The sequence below is a fragment of the Hevea brasiliensis genome, chromosome 10 (genome assembly GCF_030052815.1).
Source record: "Hevea brasiliensis isolate MT/VB/25A 57/8 chromosome 10, ASM3005281v1, whole genome shotgun sequence".
In the NCBI taxonomy this organism is placed as follows: Eukaryota; Viridiplantae; Streptophyta; class Magnoliopsida; order Malpighiales; family Euphorbiaceae; genus Hevea; species Hevea brasiliensis.
In genome coordinates, this window is record NC_079502.1 from 46,043,658 (window position 1) to 46,062,855 (window position 19,198).

Below are 19,198 nucleotides of genomic sequence, written 5' to 3' on the forward strand. Positions count from 1 at the left end.
TTTTGGAAGAATTGTTAACTAAAAGAATTGGGATATTGTAATCAGAATCGGTTTAGGATATTAGTGGATTCGAGAAAGATAAGATGTTAGGAAACCTAGTCCATGAGGTTATAACGTAGTGACTATATAATGCCCTCAATGTTTGTATTGTAAGCTGCAGATTCTGATGCACACGGTATTATTGTGTAGAGCTAAGTGCTTCATCGTGGTACAATAAATTAATAATATTTTTAAGTAATATATAAATTGATATAGTTGCACCTGAATAGAGTACTAGTACTGGAAATAAATGTGAAAATTTTAGTCAGAAATTTAAGACTTCAGAACTAGCCTATCAAACGACTACACTTGTAAGGTAGCTAGAGTCAGTGACTCGGTTACATTAATGTGAATTACACATGCCCCAGAATTGCTATAAGCTTAGAGATATCAAGACAACGTATCATCCTCGAATGGATGGACAATTGAAACAAGTGATTCAGTAAATTTTAAAACTCATTGAGTTTCTATAAATAATGAAATGAAATGATAATAATAACTCAGATGTCGTGATAAGCCCTCGAGAATATACTGAGAACTTGTGTCGTTGAATCCGAGGGGAGATGGGACAGATAAATCCCACTAATAGAATTTGTATACATTAATAAGTGTCAAGCTAGCATACAAGTGGCACCCTATGAAAAAAGTATAATGGAATATATAAATATGGATTTTGTGATGAGACTTCCGAGGACACATAATAGTCATGATGCAGTATGCTTTATAATAGATAGACTAACCAAGTCTACTCACTTTTGCCATTCTAAATGGACTATAGTTGGAGAGATTGGCGATTTTTACATATATGAAATTGTAAAATTGCATGGAGTGCCAGATGTCGATTATATCTTATAGAGATCCTTTGTTCACTTCTAGATTCTGGGTAGTCTTGAGAGCCCTAGGAACTAGATTGAACTTTTAGCACAAAGATTCCACCAATGACATGGATGGCCAACCTGAAAGAGTTATTCAGATATTGGAGGATATGCTACGGGCTTGTGTGATTGAATTTGAAGGTAGTTGGGATACACACTTGCCTTTGATTGAGTTTGCTTATAACAACAGCTACCAATCAAGCATTGGGATGCCTCCATATGAAGCTTTGTATGGCAGAAAGTGCATAACTCAACTATTTTGGGATGAAATTGGTGAAAGAAAGATGATTGGGCCAGAAATTGTTCACAGACATAGGAAAAGATCAAATTGATCGAGAGATAGACTCAAAGGCTGCGTCGGACCGTCAAGTCCTATGTTGATCTGAAGAGAAGAGATATTGAGTATGCAATGGGTGATAAGGTAGTCCTCAAAGTTTCTCCTTGGAAGAGGATTATGAGATTTGGCAGAAAGGGGAAACTGAGTCCTCGTTTCATCGAATCATATGAGGTTTTGGAAAGAGTGGTTCCTTTGGCATATCGGTTGGCATTACCTCCAGAGTTAGCAAGGATACACAATGTCTTCCATGTGTCCATATTAAGGAGGTACAGATCAGACCCATCTCATGTACTATCAGTTGAAGAGATTGAAGTAAATCCAGACCTCTCATATGAGGAAGAACCCATAAAAATTATGGCTTATGAGGTGAAGCAGCTGAGGAACAAACAGATACCCCTGGTTAAAGTGCTGTGGAACCATCATTCAGGCCAGGAAGCTACTTGGGAACGTGAAGAGGATATGAGGAGACAGCACCCACAGCTGTTCAGAGACTAATGCCAGGTAAAATTTCGAGACGAAATTTATTTAAGGGGGGGAGAATTGTAACACCCCAAAGTTCGGTAGTGCGTTCTGCTATTCCGGTGACCAGTGCTGTCCGGACAGCTAGGATGCCTAGAAGTACACTTTGACACGAGGGAGGAGACATAAAATAATGAAATACAAGAAAAGAAAATACAAGAAAAACAAAGGAAAAATAATAGCAAAGAAATGTGATCAAGTTAAGCGAGCCGGGAAACCTAGCGATGGGTGACTTAGGAAGTCACGGCGTGGACCGTTGACTAGCCACGGATCATGGGAACCCTGGAAAACATTTTTAGGACATAAATAGACCCTTATTGAAGTATAAATCTCATTAGAAAGATTAAAGAAAAATTAAATAATTAGTACAAAGAAAAGTGAGAAATCGAAAAACAGACAAAATACGGTGTTACCGAAAAATCGGGAACGTAACCCGAACAGGGGCATTATGGTCATTTGACATCCCGAAGTTTCTTTTGACCTAAATGCCCATTAAAAATAATTAATATTACACTTGGAAAATAAAATGAAAAATTAGTTTAGTGGTACCTAATACAAATAACTAAAATCAAGGGCTTAATGTGGGATTAAGTGAAAGTTTACCTTAAAATATGATTTAAATTGTTTAGTGGACCACTAAGAACATTAAAATGATTAAATTACTTCATAAGTGGACAGATTATTCCCACTCAAAGGTCATCTTCCTCATTCCATTAAACCTAGCCGATTTGAGAAAGAAAAGAAAGCCACCATTAACGTTTTTCTTCAAAGCTCCATGCACTCCCCATTTTCAACTCCAATCACTTTGATAGCTTCATGAAAAATGGTCTACACACCACAAGGAAGATATTGATACCAATTTTGAGAAGTTTGGTGAAGGTTTAGCAAGTTACAATTAAAGGTAAGTTTGCATTTTTGAGAAATTCTTTGTTAAAGTTTATGTTCATGTTATGGGTGTTAGATTGGTGAAGGAAAATTTTGAGTTTGAAGGGTTATTGTTGTTTTCATTTTGGACAGCCATGAGTCACGTTTTTGATGAGGTATTGGTGCATATAATTGATGAGAAATAATGTTAATCATGGTGATTTAGTAACTTAGTGAATTATTTCATGTTTATATGGTGAATTATGCACTTTGATGGGAATTGGTATATGGGACGGCAATGTGATGTTGAAGAATGGTTTGTGGCAGCTTGTGGACACTTGAGTAATGGTATATATTGAAAGAAGTGTGGGCAGAATATTGACCTAGAAGGATTGATGATATGTATGTAAATTAACATTGTAAAGTGTATGTAAAGTTTGTAATGTTTAGGTGTGTTTGTAATGGTACTTAGAAATTGTAATTGTGAATGATATTTGGTGTGTTGAGGGTGATTGGAATCTGCCCAAAATAATGCTAATGTAATCTAGAAAATGCTTTTGGTAATGTGCCAAAACAGTTTGGTAGGTAAGTAAACAAATGGCAAAGGTAAGTGTGTGTTTGAAGTTGGGGTGTGAAATGCATATTGAGGGCAGTGTATATTTTAGCCTATAACCTTGAATGTGTAACCTCAATTGGTATGAGACCAATTTGAGGTGAAACTAGGCACAAAATGTGCCAACTTTCATTGAGAAACCATTCCAAAATTCTGCTTGCAAGGTGACCTAAAAAAATGACCAATTCGGATTAGGTGCAATTAGGACCTGAAAAATGACCAATTGGGCAGCAGTGAGTGTTTAGGCCATAACTCACTCAAACCAGGTCCAATTGACCTGAAATTTTGACCAAGAATAGTTAAGACCCATACCTACAAGTCTTATGAAGACACCAAAGCCCAGAAATGACCATAAGCAAGTCAAACAACTTGCAAAAGTTCGGGTCCAAAAACTGGCCGAACCAGAATTGACCAATTTGACCTAAAATTGACCTAAAATGGTACCACTTGACCAGCAATAGTGTAATGACCATAACTTGGTCTACTTAACTCGGATTGACCTGAAATTTTGCACGCGTGCAATAAGACCTAGATCTACAAGTTTGTAGTTTCGACCTAGACCCAAAAACAGAGGGAACTAGATCGTCCGGTTAGGTCAAACCAGTTTTCCGGAATCCAGCAATTTGCATTAAAATGCACTAAACAAGGAAATGACTTTGGTAAAACGTACCAAACCTAAAACCCTATCGAATGTGACATATTAACGACACTAAAACCTAATTTACCTAAAACGCAATGAGGGTCGGTATATTAGGTGATTAAGTGAATAAGCGAGTTCGATGCATTATTTACCAAACACCATCGATAGAGACAGTTTAATTTAGTACTGAAACACTTCAAATTGTGTTTCTCAGTTAACAAGGACTCAACAAATGGGAAAGAAACACGAGTCCGGATCGTGAGACAATCATCGAGGTTTGTGCACAACTAGTTTTTAAGCGATTTTGTTTGAATATTTCATATGATTAAATGACATATTTTTCTTATGAATTATGTTTAACAAGCATTGGATTTAATTCAATGATTATTGAAAATTGTTATAGTATGTATGAATTTGGTTTTGTGAAATGGTATTTCCATAAGTATTAAGCATTGTTATGGATTGAATAAATTATGTTTTGGAAAATTGTGATAGAACATGTTTTGAATTGTGATGGTACTTTTCATGGAAAAATGTAAATTTATGATTTAAATTGTGATGAGCATAAAAATTATTGGATATTAGAATTGACTTTGAATCGAATTATATTGTGATTTATGCTCACTAAATGGATTATAATATTGTTTTATATCTCACTATAGATGCTTGACTAGGTTATTACCCGTCTCTCTCATTTGTTGAGAAGACAATGGAGTTAGTTATGTTTTGATTACCATGGTACGTGCACAGGCTTAGATTTTCCTCTGAATTGAGGTTGGATCTAAGTTTATGTTATCGTTATGGCCCTTGCGGAAGATTCATTATTGTGATGGTATGCATGCACGATGATTCGACCTCCCGACCATAGGGAGTTAGAATCGATTCGACCTCCCGACCATAGGGAGTTAGAATCACATCGAATATGGCCCTTCGGATTAGTCTTGCATATTAGTGAGATAAAGATTGATTTTTGAGATATAGTATGATTTTTGAGATCTGATGATGATTTTGAGATCTGATATGATTTTTGAGATCTGAGAATGGCTTTTGAATGGTAAGGAATGGTGATTTCAATTATGGTTTATGTATAATTGATTTTGTTGGAATTACTTAAATGGATAGTCATGATTTGATAAATTGAATTTTGTGCTCCAAGTCATTTATACAAATGATTTACATTATTGGCAATGAGTATTTTGAGTTGTGAAATTTGATCGAGATTCGATTCTCAAATTATTTACTGTAAAATTTGTCAATATATATTGTACTATGTTTTAAATTATAGCTGTGCACCACTGAGTTCACCACTCAGCGATAGCTTTGTATGCTGTCGCAGGTAAGAAGAGCATAGAGCAGTAAGTAAATTTCGTTGAAGATATATTCGGATAAGCTCCAGGTATATCATAGGTATACCCATGTACATAGGTTTTGATGTAAGCATGTAATAATATGTATGTAAATTATTTGAGCAGTTGTATATAAAACTCTTGTAAAATATTTTGGTATGTAATCAAATGTAAATTATTGTAAATGTAAATTTGGAATTTCAATTATCTGAATAGTTTGTAATATAAATTTTGAGTCTTGAAATGAATGAGATATTTCTTTATGATGGGATTAGTTCGAAAATGAATTGATTGTGTATTGAGAATTGAATTGTGAATTGAATTGAAGTTACTGAAGTTGTATTTGAGAAAACATATTGGGAGCATTTTTCTTTTGCAGGATTGAAGAACTGTTTACTCAAAATACAGCCGGCACTTTGCCGAAATTTTGAAAAAAATTTTATAACACCAGATTTTAATCGATGATTTAAATTGCACGAAATTGTTTTAAAATCCCTTGTAGTATATCTAATGGGTTATCGGTAGGCGAAGTACGGTAATTCATTAGGTGTACTACGGGATCATGTTACATCTTACAGAGGAGTAGGGTGTGACACATCGCTAGGGCACTGGCTCATTTAACTTGGTTGTATTTTATTTCTAAAATTTTTCCTAAATTTTTCTTATTAATATTTGAGTTAATTATGGTTCATCACTTTAGTTTAAATATTTTTCCGGACGTTCTAGCTGTCCAGACCGACACTGGTCACCGGAACAGTTGAGCCATTACCAATCCGGACTCTAACATCTTGAGAATGCAAGCTGCTACTATTTGCTAGTTCCTGCATATCATAAAAAATGTGAAAACTGGCACCATTATCTAAAACCCAAGCTGTAGATGAACTATGAGTATCATCAGAATCCAAATAAAAAGATATGGACATACCTTCCGAAGGTCTATCCTTCTTGTCCTTCAGAGAAGCAAGATACTCTGGGCAGTTCCTTTTCCAGTGCCCATCCTTTTGGCAGTGGAAACACTTTCCTTTGCCTCCATCAAATTTAGTCTTCCCTTTTTGTTTAGCTATTTTCTTGGAAGGACCAAGAATCTGAGATTTCTTTTTCTTATTACCCTTCTTCTTGTTGGACTTTCTAGTAGAAGAAGATGCAATCAAAGCTACCTCTTTTCCTTTATTTCCTGGCATATTCTTTTGGGCAATAACCAGCATGTTGAGTAAACCAGCCAAGGTGCATTCCTATTTAGTCATATGGAAATTTGTCTCAAAATTCCCAAAAGACTCAGGAAGGGACTGAAGGATCAAATCCGTCTGTAGTTGGAAATCCATGATGAAGTCAAGATGTTCCAGCCGCTCAATTAGCCGAATAATCTTGTGGACATAATCCCCAACATTCTGTCCCTCAGACATCCTTATGTGGAAAAGTTACCTAGATGTCTCATAACTAGCATTCCTGCTGTGCTCACCATACAACTCTTGTAGTTGAAGGAGGATCTCACTCGCACTCTGCATGTTCTCATGCTGCTTCTGTAACTCATTACTCATGGAAGCAAGCATGTAACACTTAGCTCTCATATCATGCTCCTTCCATTTGTCCAAAGTTTCATGTTCCTCTTGGTTGGCCTCTGGAGGTAAGGGACCAGGAACATTTGAGTCTAGAACATATTCTATATGTTCAAGGTTCAGGACAAGTTTCAAATTTCTTAGCCAATCAGACAGATTAGGTCCTGTCAACCTATTGCAATCAAGTATGCTTGTAAGGATATTGGATAGTGGTGGTTGTTCTATGCTCATTGTTATCAAAAAATTAACTACAGAAATTAACCAGATTAATTAGTAAATGTATCATGTAATTAACCAAAATGATTATGGTCTTTTAATCAAATTGGTCCTCCCACTAACTTAGCGAATCCTACACTTCTGAAGTAGAAAACAAAAATCCTAGTTGGATGGCTTTCTAGTGGGTGATTGAATTCTTATAATTCTATTGATCATCCTTAGGTACATCCATTATTGGAATTACAATAAACTATAAGTGAGCAACTCCTTGCCCATCACATCTCATGCGAGGTTCAATCCTTTACTAGCCCCTAATGCTCAAAATCTCAGGTACATCCATTATTGACTTATCTTGCATTAGTTAAGTTAATCCCATTGAGCCAGTACTTATGCAAATAATTTTAATGTCCTCAGGTACATCCAATATTAGCCACCAAACTATTTACATATTTATAACATCTCATGCTTAACAATTATTCTTAAGAAAATCTCTTAAATTAATTGCATCATATGCAACTATTTAAAATTTCTTAAAATAATTGTCCCAATGGAGGGCCCATGTTATAATTACTTTAATTATAGCATTTCCAACTTAATCATTTGTTTAGAAGATTTCATGGTCATCCTAATTACTATTAAGGTCTCACTTTGCACATTATCCATTTAGTATGCATATATCATATACTTGCATACATTCACATACATCTCATGCATTCATGGATAAACAGTAAATATGGTATGATCATGGACTTTCTAAGGGATTCAATTCTGAGCTACCAAGAATTGAATAAGGGCATTCCTAGGTGCATTTCATTCATTCATTTTACAAGAGTTGCTGAAGGAGTACATAATCAACACTTGATCTTGAATTCCTCCCACTGGTCCCACTAATGCTCTTGACCTCCTTGATTTTCTTGCAATCCAATTACATAGTAATCCTTGGCATACTAAGGCGAATTTACAAGAACATAAATAAATGAAATTACAACCCAAAATTATTACAACCTTAATAATACATGCCCAAAATAAATTAAAATAAATAAATTAATTTACAATCCCAAGGAAACATAAAAGAAATAAATCCAATCACATTGGTCTTTTATAGTCCATGATAATCCATCATGCATATCACTATTTAACAATTAAATAAAATATATATACTTAAATTAAATTGAATATCTCATATTCATCTTAAAAATCCAGATTTGAATATGATTCAAACAAATTTAAATATTCAGATTTGAATCACATTCAAACAAATTTAAAAATTCATATTTGAATCACATTCAAACAATTTTTAAAAATCAGATTTGAATCACATTCAAACAATTTTTAAAAATTCAGATTTGAATATTATTCAAACAACTTTAAAAATTCAGATTTGAATATGATTCAAACAACTTTAAAAAATTCAGATTTGAATCACATTCAAACAACTTTTAAAATTTAGATTTGAATCACATTCAAACAATTTTTAAAATTATGATTTGAATCAAAATTTAATTAGACATGGGATGAGCTTTTAGATCATACAACAATTGCAAATTAAAAAGCCAAACCTTGCGCACACCATGGGAGGAGCCATACCATGTGCACCCATGGTGTACTCCACCATGCCGCCACCTTTCATTGCAACCAGCAATGGATCTATCATCTCATGATCATACCATATAATTAAATCATATAATCAACAATCTAAATGGCAAATATAGTGGCTCTGATACCAATTGAAGGAGCAAAAGCATGAAAAACACAAGTTTATATCATTGAATTCAAAAATTTTCACATAGGGTCACATGCATCATGCAAGATTTATTTTTATCTATTTGATTTGAATGATAAACAACATATTAAAACTCTTTTAATATGTTTTTTGATCTGTATTTGCCATTTAAGGTTTTAAAATTAATCAGATTAATTTTAGAACCCTAGATTAGATCAAGAATAAGTGCACTAACCTCTTGATACACTGCAGTGTGTTTGGCACCTTTGGGATGCGTCTTTAGGACACCAGATGTTGTCCCTCTAGCTTGTCCATACCAAGATCACCTATAGCAGCCCTTGAACAACTTCTAAAGCTTTTTCTATTAATTAGAAAATCAAAATTTTCCTTTTAAGAGATTAAAGATGTAAACAAGACGCTAGAAACAATTTATAGTATTTTTAATTCAAGAGATTGTTTGCTAATCTGTTGGAATTGATGAGAGATGAAAAAGAAGAGAGAATGGGAGCCTCAAAGGTGGTGGCACAAAGGGAGGCAGCAGCTGGATATTCTTTTTTCTTTTCATAACAACACTTATATAGCTAGGTCACCACTTAAAACCCTTGCCACATGTCACTTTCTGATTGGCTGTAGGTTTAATTGACCCAATCACATTGTGCCAAGTGTCAAACCTATATTTAATCTTAATTTTAATCATCTTACATGATTAAAAGACATTTGGCAAGCTTATGTGTAATGACATATGTCACCATCTCATGGTGCCTCATGTCACCTGTGAAATGACTAAAATGCCCTTGTGTCTTAATTTTGAGTTCTCAACCCAAAATAATTATTTCTCTTTTTTCTAATCAATTTATATCAAATATAAATTAATTAATTAATCTCTACTAATTAATTTCTCATTAATTAAATTCATATTTAAACACTTTAAATATAAATTCAACTTATACTATACATCCAATAACCTAGATTTGGTTTCAAGTCATGCTAGGGACTTTGCAATCTAATTGCAAACCAAACCTATTTAATTAATCAATTAAACTCTTTAATTAATTAATTAAATCATATTTAATTTGGTGATTACTTTTGTATGTGTGTGACTTACTAGGCTCATCACTAATTGGCAATGAGACATGATATCAGCTCTTAATATCATCAGAACTCTTTCTTACCATAAATGATTTCGCTAAATCATTTTATGCACTTCATAGACCATGGTTAACACCTAGCATAGCATGCCATGGCCGCCCAATCAGTAATAAGGTTTACCTTAAATGAACCTATAATCATATGTTACCATGCACTAGAATCTCTCTATTACAAAATCCCAATTCAAGCTGGAGTCATGATTTATGTCAAACCCCATTTGTTATGAATATTATGTTTTCTTTTAATTCTAGTTCTTCATTAAAAGATTTTCTCATAAAAAACACTTTTCTAATTAAATCTATCTGTCCTGGCCAGGAACTTGAAACATCAAGAATAATTAAATAAACATAGGATTTTATCCCTATTTACTTAGAGGAATAAATTCTATCTTGATTAACACCTACCTCCATATATAACTAGTAGGAGCCAACACATGCGCATATACCCATGCACAGTACAAGTATGAAAGCAGTATCAAACTCAAACCACCTATATACAAGATAACATTGCTATCTCAGGTTTAAAGATTATATGCACTGATATGATTTATGACAATACATTGACAAGAGTAAACTCCATGTGCTCGTCATAAGTGTCACTGGTTTGACCTACTTATCATGTATAAGTGCCTATCATGTTTGTCATATGGCATGAGACTCACCATTCCATCTTATTTATATCTCATATAAATAACTTGGGAATCAACATGAATACAATCTTTCTGGATAAGTCATGTCCTTATTGTGAAGTATCCTCGATTGTGAACCTATTTATGATACTTTGTACTAGAAATACTATCACTTATATTCTTAACAACTTAAGAATAGGATTTCTAACAAAATATCAATGGACCTTTTCTATTACACATAAATATATTATGTAAACAGAAAAGTGAAAATGCCTTTTATTAATAAAAACATGTACAAGATACATACTAAATGATATACTCTAGGGCATACTACTAACAAAGGATTGAACCTTACATGAGATGTGATAGGCAAAGAGTTGCCCACTTATAATTTATTGTAATTCCAATAATGGGTGTGCCTGAGGATGATCAATAGGATTATAAGAATTCAATCGGCCACTAGAAATCCATCCAACTAGGATTTTCATTTTCTACTTTGGAAGTGTAGGATTCGCTAACTTAGTGGGAGGACTAATTTGATTGAAAAACTATAATCATTTTGGTTAATTACATGATACATTTAATAATTAATCTGGTTATTTTCTGCAGTTAATTTTCTGATAATAATGAGCACAGAACAATCACCACCATCCAATATCCTTGCAAGCATACTTGATCGCAATAGGTTGACAGGACCTAATCTATTTGATTAGCTAAGAAATTTGAAACTTATCCTGAACCTTAAACATATAGGATATGTTCTAGACTCACAAGTTCCTGGTCCCTTAGCTCCAGAGGCCCCACAAGAGGAACATGAAACTTTGGACAAGTGCAAGGAGCATGATATGAGAGCCAAGTGTAACATGCTTGCTTCTATGAGTAATGAGTTACAGAAGCAGCATGAGAACATGCAGAGTGCGAGTGAGATCCTCCTTCACCTACAAGAGTTGTATGGTGAGCACAGTAGGAATGCTAGGTATCAGATATCTAGATAGTTGTTCCGCATGAGCATGTCTAAGGGTCAGAATGTTGGGGATCATGTCCACAAGATGATTCGTCTGATTGAGTAACTGGAACATCTTGACTTTAACATGGATTTCCAACTACAAACGTATTTAATCCTTCAGTCCCTTCCTGAGTCTTTTAGGAATTTTGTGACAAATTTTCATATGACTAAACAAGAGTGCACCTTGGCTAGTTTACTCAATATGCTGGTTATTGCCCAAAAGAATATGCCGGGCAATAAAGGAAAAGAGGTAGCTTTGATTACATCTTCTTCTACTGGAAAGTCCAATAAGAAGAAAGGCAAAAAAAAAAGGAACCTCAGATTCCTGGTCCTTCCAAGAAAATAGCTAAGCAAAAACGGAAGACTAAAGCTGATGGAGACAAAGGAAAGTGTTTCCACTGCCAGAAGGATGGGCACCTAAAAAAGGAACTGCTCATAGTATAGCATGAAGGAACGGAAGCGTGAAAAACACAAGTTTATACCATTGAATTCAAAAATTTTCACCTAGGGTCACATGCATCATGCAAGATTTATTTTTATCTATTTGATTTCAATGATAAACAACATATTAAAACTCTTTTAATATGTTTTGGATCTGTATTTGCCATTTAAGATTTTAAAATTAATCAGATTAATTTTAGAACCCTAGATTAAATCAAGAACGATTACACTAACCTCTTGATGTCTTTGCAGCGTATGCAGTGCCTTTGAGATTCGTCTTCAGGACACCAGATGTTGTCCCTCTTGCTTGTCCACACCAAGAACACCTATGGCAGCCCTTGAACAGCTTCTAAAGCCTTTTCTATTAATTAGAAATTCAAGTTCTGCCTTTTAAGAGATTAAAGATGTAAACAGGACACTAGAAACAATTTCTAGTGTTCTTAATTCAAGAGATTGATGGCTAATCTCTTTGAATTGATGAGAGATGAAGAGAAATAGCTGGAGAGGCTCAAAGTGGCGTGAAAAATGAGAGGAGAGGCTGCTGGTTATGTTTTCTTTTCATAACCACACTTAAATAGCTAGGTTAACACATTAAACCCTAGCCACATGTCACCTTTTGATTAGCTCTAGGTTTAAGTGACCCAATCACATTGTGCCAAGTGTCAAACCTATATTTAATCTTGATTTTAATCATCTTACATGATTAAAAAAATATTTGGCAAGCTTATGTGTTATGCCATGTGTAACACCCCAAAGTTCGGTAGTGCGTTCTACTGCTCCGGTGACCAGTGTTGTCCGGACAGCTAGGATGCCTAGAACTACACTGACATGAGGGAGGAGACATAAAATAATGAAATACAAGAAAAGAAAATACAAGAAAAACAAAGGAAAAATAATAGCAAAGAAATGTGATCAAGTTAAGCGAGCCGGGAAACCTAGCGATGGTGATCAGACCGGAAGTCACGGCGTGGACCGTTGACTAGCTCGGATCATGGGAACCCTGGAAAACATTTTTAGGACTTAAATAGAACCTTGTTGAAGAATAAATCTCATTAGAAAGATCAAAGAAAAAAATTAAATAATTAGTACAAAGAAAAGTGAGAAATCGAAAAACGGACAAAACCCGGTAATACCGAAAAATCGGGAATGTAACCCGAACAGGGGCATTATGGTCATTTGACATCCCGAATTGTCTTTTGACCTAAATGTCCATTAAAAATAAATAATATTACACTTAGAAAATGAAATGAAAAATTAGTTTGGTGGTACCTAAAGTAAATAGCTAAAATCATGGGTTAATGTGGGATTAAGTGAAAGTTTAACTTATAAAATGATTTAATTTTTTAGTGGACCACTAAGGGAATTAATTAAACACATAGTGGGACATGTGTACACTTAAAATGCAGCTGAATAATTCATCTTCCTCATTTGCATTCAACATTGCCGTGAATGAGGTGAGAGGAAACTCCATAGCCATTTTTCATGCAAGCTTTCTTAACTCTCCATTTCAACTCCAATCCTTTAAGTTCCTTCACAAAAAATGGTCTACACATCACAAGGAAGATATTGATACTAATTTTGAGAAGTTTTGTGAAGGTTTAGTAAGTTACAATTAAAGGTAAGTTTGCATTTTTGAGAATTTTCTTGTTAAACTTTATGGTTATGTTATGGGTGTTAGTTTTGTGAAGGAAATTTTGAAGTTTAAATAGTTATTGAGATAGCCATTTTTGGACAGCCATGGGGTCACACATTTGATGATTTATTATGCATATAATTGATGAGAAATAATGTTGATCATGGTAAATTAATATCCTAATGAATTGTTTCACATATACATGGTGATTTTGGCACTTGGATGAGAATTGATGGATTGTAAGGGAATTTGGTGTTGAAGGACAATTTCGGCAGCCTTGGAGACACTTGAATAAATGTGTATATTCATGGGAGTGTTGGCAGAATTGTGGCATTAAGGAATGAAGGATATGTGTATGAAATTATTGTGTAAAGTGTATGTGAAAATTAGTGGTGTTTAGGTGTGTATGTGATGGTATTGAGATATTGTAAATGTGAATTATATTTGGTGTGTTGAGGGTAATGGTAATCTGCCCAAAAGTCATGTTGATGTAATGTAGAAAATGCTTTTGGTAATGTACCAAAACAGATTGGTAAGTAAGTAAACAAATTGCAAAGGTAAATGTGTGTTTGAATTGGGAATTGAAAGACATATAGAGGGCAGTGTACATTTTAGCCTATAACTTTAAATGTGTAACCTAAATTGGTATGGAACCAATTGGAGGTGAAACTAGGCACAAAATGTGCCAACTTTCATTGAGAAACCATACCAAAATTCTGCTTGCAAGGTGACCTAAGAAAATGACCAATTCGGATTAGGTGCAATTAGGACCTGAAAAATGACCAATTGGGCAGCAGTGAGTGTTTAGGCCATAACTCACTCAAACCAGGTCCAATTGACCTGAAATTTTAACCAAGAATAGCTAAGACCCATACCTACAAGTCTTATGAAGACACCAAAGCCCAGAAATGACCATAAGCAAGTCAAAAAGCTTGCACAAGTTCGGGTCCAAAAACTGGCCGAACCAGAGTTGACCAAATTGACCTAAAATTGACCTAAATTGGTACCATTTGACCAGCAATAGTATAATGACCATAACTTGATCTACTTAACTCGGATTGACCTGAAATTTTGCCCCGCGTGCAATAAGACCTAGATCTACAAGTTTGTAGTTTCGACCGAGACCCGAAAACCGAGGGAACTAGATCGTCCGACTAGGTCAAACCAGTATCCCGGAATCCAGCAATTTGCACTAAAATGCACTAAACAAGGAAATGACTTTGGTAAAACGTACCAAACCTAAAACCCTATCGAATGTGACATATTAACGACACTAAGACCTAATTTACCTAAAACGCAATGAGGGTTGGTATATTAGGTGATTAAGTGAATAATTGAGTTCAGTGCATTATTTACCAAACACCATCGATAGAGACAGTTTAATTTAGCACTGAAACACTTCAAATTGTGTTTCTCAGTTAACAAGGACTCAGCAAAAGGGAAGGAAACACTGAGTCCAGATCAGGGAGACAGTCATCAGAGGTTTGTGCACAACGGCTATTTCTTTTGAATTTTTCAATTGAAATGAATTATGACTATTGTACATTATTGTTTTAAATTGTGTTTGTGCACAACTAGTTTTCAACTGATTTTGCTCTGAATAATATTTCATATGATTAATTGTATGTTATTGTTTTAAGTTGTGTTTGTGCACAACTAGTTTTTAACTGATTTTGTTTGAATATTTCATTTGATTAAATGACATACTTTCTTATGTATTATGTTTAACAAGCATTGAATTTAATTCAATGATTATTGAAAATTGTTATAGTATGTATGAATTTAGCTTTGTGAAATGGTATTTCTACAAGTATTAAGCATTGTCACAAGTATTAAGCATTGTTATGGATTGAACAAATTATGTTTTGGAAAATTGTGATAGAACATGTTTTGAATTGTGATGGTAATTTTCATGGAAAAATGCAAATTTATGATTTGAATTGTGATGAGCATAAAAATTATTGGATATTGGAATTGAATTTGAATCGAATTATATTGTGATTTATGCTCACTAAAAGGATTGTGATATTGTTTTATATCTCACTATAGATGCTTGACTAGGTTATTACCCGTCTCTCTCATTTGTTGAGAAGACAATGGAGTGAGTTGTGTTTTGATTACCATGGTACGTGCAGTGCTTAGATTTTCCTATGATTTGATGTTAGATCTAAGTTTATTTTATCGTTATGGCCCTTGCGGAAGATTCATTATTGTGATGGTACTGTGCACGATGATTCGACCTCCCCGACCATAGGGAGTTAGAATCAGATTCGACCTCCCCGACCATAGGGAGTTAGAATCACATTGAATATGGCCCTATCGGATTAGTCTTGCATAGTTAGTGAGATAAAGATTGATTTTTGAGATACAACATGGTTTTTGAGATACAACATGTTATGCCATGTGTCACCATCTCATGGTGCCACGTGTCACACTGTGAAATGACCAAAATGCCCCTGTGTCTTAATTTTGAGTTCTTAACCCAAAATAATTATTTTCTTCTTCTAATTAATTTATATCAAATATAAATTAATTAATTAATCTCTATTAATTAATTTCTCATCAATTAAATTCATATTTAAACACTTTAAATATAAATTTAATTTATACTACACATCCAATAATCTAGATTTGGTTTCAAGTCATGCTAGGGACTTTGCAATTTAATTGCAAACCAAATCTATTTAATTAATCAATTAAACTCTTTAATTAATTAATTAAATCATATTTAAATAGGTGATAACTTGTGTATGTGTGTGACTTACTAGGCTCATCACTAATTGGCAATGAGACATGATATCAACTCTTAATATCATCAGAACTCTTTCTTACCATAAATGATTTCTCTAAATCATTTTATGAACCTCATAGACCATGGTTAACACCTAGCATAGCATGCCATGGCCACCCAATTAGTAATAAGGTTTACCTTAAATGAACCTATAATCATATGTTACCATGCACTAGAATCTCTCTCATACAAAATCCCAACTCAAGCCGAGTCATGGTTTTGTCAAACTCCATTTGCTATGAATATTATGTTCTCTTTTAATTCCAATTCTTGATTAAAAGATTTTCTCATCGTAAACTCTTTTCTCGAATAAATCTATCTGTCTAGCCAGAACTTGAAACATCAAGAACAATTAAATGAACATAGGATTTTATCTCTATTTACTTAGAGGAACAGATTCCATCTTGATCAACACCTACCTCCATATATAACTAGTAGGAGCCAACAGATGCCCATATACCCATACACAGTACAAGTATGAAAGTAGTATCAAACTCAAACTACCTATATACAAGATAACTGTGCTATCTCGTGTCTAAAGATTATATGCATCGATATGATTTATGACAACACCTTGACCAGAGTCAACTCCATGTGCTTGTCATAAGTGTCACCGGTTCGGCCTACTTATCATGTATAAGTGCCTATCATGTTTGTTATATGGCATGAGACTCACCATTCCATCTTATTTATATCTCATATAAATAACTTGGGAACAAACATGAATACAATCTTTCTGGATAAGTCATGTCCTTATTATGAAGTATCCTTGATTGTGAACCTATTTATGATACTTTGTGTTAGAAATATTGTCACTCATATTCTTAACAACTTAAGAATAATATTTCTAACAAAATATCAATGGACCTTTTCTATTACACATAAATATATTATGTAAACAGAAAAGTGGAAATGCCTTTTATTAATAAAATATATACAAGATACATACTAAATGATATGCTCTAGGCATACTACTAACAATCTCCCACTAGCACTAGAGCCATTCATTACAATACCTTAAACCCATCTTCTCAAGATGTCAGTCTAACTGAGCTTGTGACAAAGGCTTAGTGAATGGATCAGCTGAATTTTTCAGCTGATGTTATTTTTCTGCATGGCTATATCGCCTTTGCCCAACTATATGTCTGATAATGTGGTAGTGCCTTTCTATGTGTTTGGATTTTGGTGAGACCTTAGTTCCTTAGCTCAGTATGATCGCTCCATTATTGTCACAGCAGTAGTGGAACCGCGACTCAATGGAAGGAACTACTGTAAGTTCTCAGAACGAACTTCTTTATCCAAATGACTTCCTTTGCAAGATCTCGATGCAAGAATATACTCGACCTCAGAGTGGAATCTGCAATGTGCTCGCTTGGAACTCTTCCAACCGATCGCACCTCCATTACAAATGAACACATATGTAGAGGAAGACTTTCTATCATCAATATATGATTGGAAATCAGAATCAGTATAACCATCCAATTGCAAGTCTCCACTTCCATAAATCAAGAATAAATCCTTAGTTCTTCTCAAGAACTTAAGGATTTTCATGACAGCTATCCAGTGTACCAAACCTGGATTGGATTGATACCTGCTAGTCAAACTAACAGCATATGCGATATCCGCCTAGTACACAACATTGCATACATTATACTTCCAATAGCCAAGCATATGGAATCCTCGCCATCGTATCTCTTTCTTCAGGTGTATTTGGAGACATCTCTTTAGAAAGGTGGTTACCATGTCTCACTGGTAACAATCCTCTCTTGGAATCAAGCATGTTAAACCTCTTTAACACCTTTTCCAAGTATAGACTTTGGGATAAACCAATTATTCTTTTCGCTCTATCTCTATAGATGCGAATCCCAAGAATATAGGTTGCCTCCCTAAGTCTTTCATGGAGAATGTATTTGACAACCATACCTTTATAGTCGTCAACATACCGTATCATTACCCATCAATAGTATGTCATCCACATATAAGACAAGGAAAGTGATAGCACTGTCACTAACCTTCTTATATACACATGGCTCATCCTCATTTTTGATAAAACCAAAAGATTTAATGGCTTCATCAAAACGGATGTTCCAACTCCTCAAGCTTGTTTCAACCCATAAATGGATCGCTTTAGCTTGCATACCTTGGAGCCATCTTGGGATTCAAATCCTTAGGTTATTCCATGAAAATGTTTTCTTTAATGTATCCATTGAGAAAACTGCTTTGACATCCATCCGCCAAATCTCATAATCATAGTATGCACTATTGCTAATAAAATCCTAATTGATTTAAGCATGGCAACAAAGCAGAAAGTCTCCTCATAGTCTATTCCTTGCCTTTGGCGAAACCCTTCGCTACTAGCCTTGCCTTATAGGTCTCTACCTTTCCATCGTAACCAATTTTCTTCTTGAAAACCCATTTGTTCCCTATAGGTACAATACCTTCAGTGGGTCAACAAGATCCCAAACTTGATTCTTATACATGGAATCAATCTCGATTTCATAGCATCAATCCATTTTGAAGAGTCTATATCTGATATAGCTTCTTCATAGGTAAGTGGATCATCTCCATGATCTACTTCTTCATGAGTAGACAACTCTTGTTCTTCTTCATGAAGAAAACCATATCTCACTGGTGGGTGAGATACCCTGGTTGTTCTACGAGGAACAACTGTAGATGTTTCATCAATGGGTATAGGTTGACTAGATGGATTTATATCCATCTGATCTGTTGGTTGGTCAGAATTCTCCAATTCTAACTCTGTTTGCCTTCCTTTGCCTCCTTCTTGAACAAACTGTTGTTCAAGAAATGTGGCATCTCTACTT